General features: G+C 29.4%; 1 protein-coding gene across 2 annotated transcripts in view; it reads right to left on the reverse strand.

Moving 5' to 3' along the window:
* BNIP3 (BCL2 interacting protein 3) overlaps nucleotides 1-4,260 on the reverse strand; it is a 128,443-nt gene that overhangs the window by 88,869 nt on the left and 35,314 nt on the right. The gene's annotated exons all lie outside the window — the stretch shown is intronic.

The raw sequence follows: 4,260 nt of genomic DNA on the forward strand, positions 1-4,260 counted from the left end.
TTTAGAGTTCTACTACTGGGTAGTTTCTCTACATCTTGTATCATATCATATGTCATTATGATCAAATTTACTGGTTGTATTTTTTTATACAGTTGTAAATATCAACAAATAAAAAAAAAAAAAAAAAAAAAAAATGACAAATCATTGACTTTGAAATATAAGTGATTACTTATCCAACAGAAATATCCAGAATAATTAAAGGATAATTTCAGCTAGTGATTGAGTTAGCACAATAAGCATTTATAACATTAACAATTGATATTAATAATAAACTTCAAGAACAATCATGCAATAATTAGAACTTAATTTTATGTACACAATATTCTCGAACATCAGAAATAAGAGAGTTATAAATATAATATGAACAAATTAGATTTTAAAATAAACAGTAAATACCATGTCCTGTTTATATTCTATTTACCTGCTTTTATATTGAAGTTAGTATAAATATAATATTTTACAAAAATACACACGAGTTATATGTTTTCGGGTGTAATACAAAAATAAAAAAAAATATTAATAAGAAAAATAGGATTAAATAAAATCAATACAACATATTTTCGAGCATCTTCCTCATCTTCATATCAACATCAGTATTTTAATGGTTGAACGATAACGTTTATTTATTCATAATTTAAACGATTAAATTGTTTTGTTTTTTTCCTGGTTATAATGAAAAATTGCGAATTCAAAGGAAAACCAGAGTAAAGGTTATCAGAGGTTATCGAACATAGGCACATGAAGTAGATTATAATAATCTAATATAATTTATCCAATGAAAAAGCTAATTGTAAGCAATAAAAATGCAAATATCTTTTTAGCTATAACATAGGCGAGTGTGGGTCGCACGCACGCAATGTTCGCTCCACAGCGTTCGTGCATAATTGACTTTCTTTTCCAAGAGAGAAGTGTGTAACTGAGCGTTTCTGAAAACGTTTTGCATTAATGCGTGGAGAAGGAAGTATAGTATGGAAATATTGTCTGGAAATCGCACTTTTATATACATCATGTTCTTTTTTCTTATTTTCCATAAAAATAAATAAATTTGTAATACTGAAAGAAGACCGTATGAAATATATTGTAGGAAGATAGTCAATAAAGGTATCAAAATAGTAAAAGGAAATTATTTATTGTTAACCAACGTTTTGCCACACTGTAAACATTTTAAGAAAACATTAAAAATAAAAAAACATTTCAAAAAAATTGTTAAGTTTATAAAGTATATATATAAAAAAAAATTAATAATATCAATATATGGAAATATACATGTAGGTAGACTGGAAACAAATTGCTAATAAATATAACCAGGCCCTGTGCCCTGTTTCATAATGAAAGCTAATAGTATTAGTTTATAGAACAAGTGTAGAAACTAGTGTGGTAATAATACTGATACTTATTTTTTTCATGATAGAGATGACTATTAGTGATATTACAAGAATTAAAAATTACTATAGTACGAGTCTGTGTAATTGAATTAAGATAAATTTACAAGACTAATAGTATTAGTTTGTACTTTATTATGAAACAGGGCCTAGGTGTGACACACATTTCTTCTCAGTTGGTCCCAGCACTTCATTCTGACAAGTTATTATAATTATTGTTCATTTTCATCAAATTTCTTAATATCCCCTTTTACATATTACTATACCTCAGCTATACCATATCTACTTCACTTATCTGTTGTACCTTATACATCTACCTCTTTAGCTTATTTAAAACTAGTTTTAATGAGTAGTCTCCTACAGTAGTCCTACAGCAGTCAATACAGTCTAGATCTGTATTGAGAGCTCATATCACATCTGGATATATCTATTAGCAACTTGTTTCCAGTCTATCTGTAGCAACCTCTATATTTTATAATATTGTTATTATTATTTTTTTTCTATATACTTTATAAACTTAACAATTGTTATGATATATATTTTATTTTTAATGTTCTGTTACAAGGGTGGTTTGAAAAGTTCTAGGAATCACCGCTTGATGTCAGTGCTAGAGCAACGAGGTTCCCGCGCAATAATCACACATCCTTTGTGAGTGAACACGTGGCGTGAGTAGTAATGACGAATCTTTGTTGTTGTTTTGTGCGTGGTGATTTGTGTAAATGGAAAAAAAATTGAAATTCAAGCAGTGATTAAGTACTTTGTAAAGAAAGGTATGAAAGCAAAGGAAATTCATACCAACTTTCGGAACACATTGGTGGACTCAGCTCCTTTATTTTCAACTGTTGCCAAGTGGACCAGCGAGTTTTAATTTGGTCGGGAGAGCTTAGATAATGATCCGCGTAGTGGACGGTCAAAAAGTGCTACGAGCCCATAATTTATCACAAAAGTGCAAAAGGTCATGGAAGATCTTCGACTGAAAGTGCGTGAGATTACTGAAGCTGTAGGGATGTCATCTGAACGGGCATATCACATTTTAACCGAAGAATTGAAAATGAAAAAAATTATCCGCAAGATGGGTGCCGCGGCTCCTGGACATTGGACCATAAACGCACCAGATTGGAAATGTCCGAACAAAAACCTAGCCCGTTTTAGCGCAACCAACAGGATTTTTTTGCGCCGGTTTGTGACTACAGATGAAAATTGGGTCCACTGATATACGCCAGAGACAAAACAGCAGTCAAAGCAGTGGAAACATGCTGAGTCACCACCACGAAAGAAAGTAAAGACAGTACGTTCGGCCGGAAAGATCATGGCCTCAGTTTTCTGGGATACAAAAGGCATTCTGCTGATAGATTATCTTCCGATAGGCCAAACAATTACGGGGCAATATTACGCAAGTTTCCTAGACCCTCAGGAAAAGTGACGCGAAATGGCCTGGTTTGGATTTTCCATCAGGACAACGCCCGCCCGCACAAGTGCTATTGCCATGGCAAAACTTCATGAACTGAGGTACGAATTGTTGCCACATTCACCTTATTCACCTCATTTAGCACCATCAAACTTTCATCTCTTCCCAAAGCTGAAAAATTTCCTAGGTCGACGGAGATTTCCTACAACGCAAGAACTGACAGTCTAATTGGAGAGATATTTTGCAGGCCTAGAGGAATCTCATTTTCGAGATGGGATCAAGGCATTGGAACATCACTGGACCAAATGCCTTAGTCTACAGGGAGACTATATTGAAAAATAAAAGTAGTTCCACCGAGGTAAGACACTTCTTTCTAGTACATTCCGAGAACTTTTCAAACCACCCTCGTAATTCTAAAATGTTGTATCTTGTTTTTTCATTTAGCCCTGACACAAACATACAAGTACTCAAACAAAACTTTTCCAATTAATACAAAAGCACAGAGTTAGTGAAACAGTTTTATCTTAAGTCACATAACTTTAATAATCTAATTAAATACTATAACAATTGTATAAACTAAAAATTTTAATTTATTATAATTATTATTTAATTGGATATGATTTTAATTTTTAATATTCTCTTCATTATTTTAAATTTAATTGTTGATTTTTTAAAAAAAAAAAAAACGTTTTTTTTCTGTTTATTTTACATTATTTTTAATTTTTCAATAATCAAATAGCTTGACTCTTTTTTGTTTTATTATATATTTGGCTATTTTGGTGGCTTATTATATATTATATGTTTTAATAATTAAAAGTGAATTATAAATGTAAGAGAGGAGAAGAAAAAATAAATTTGAAAATTTAATTACTTACAACTTATCTTATGTACGGATACATAAGCGTTTATGTGTAAATTTCTGTAATTTAGTGACTTATTTTGCAAGAATTGCTTTATAAATAGTTTTTCACCATGAATCATTAATTTGTATTTATTTTATTTAATTTTTTTTTTTGTGTTTTTTAAAATAGATTATAAAACTATAACACTACACCTGATCAGTGACTGAATTACTTTTTTAAATAAGTATGTAAAATTTAAATATTTTTAATTTTTATGTAATCTGAAAAATAAATTCAAGTGAATATTGTCATAGCTCCAAGAATTTAACATGAAATATATATGAAAAATTTATTATTTTCATAAATAATTTATGTATTTTGAGAAATTTCAAAATTAGATTATTCAATAATACAAAATATCGCTATCATCTTGAGATAGCTAGCCCATTAAGTACATCAATGGTCACTAATAAATAGCAAACATTAACGAGTTAAAATATTCTTTTAAAAATAATTAGAATTTTTAGCAAAAATGAAAGACTTTTTTTTATTTTGTCATTGAAAACTTATTTAGTTTATTTCAAATTTTCAGTTTTGTAAAAATCACAATTTTTTATTTTTAAAAATA

The sequence above is a fragment of the Halyomorpha halys genome, unplaced genomic scaffold, assembly GCF_000696795.3.
Source record: "Halyomorpha halys isolate HHAL.00 unplaced genomic scaffold, Hhal_1.1 Scaffold12.1, whole genome shotgun sequence".
Lineage (NCBI taxonomy): Eukaryota > Metazoa > Arthropoda > Insecta > Hemiptera > Pentatomidae > Halyomorpha > Halyomorpha halys.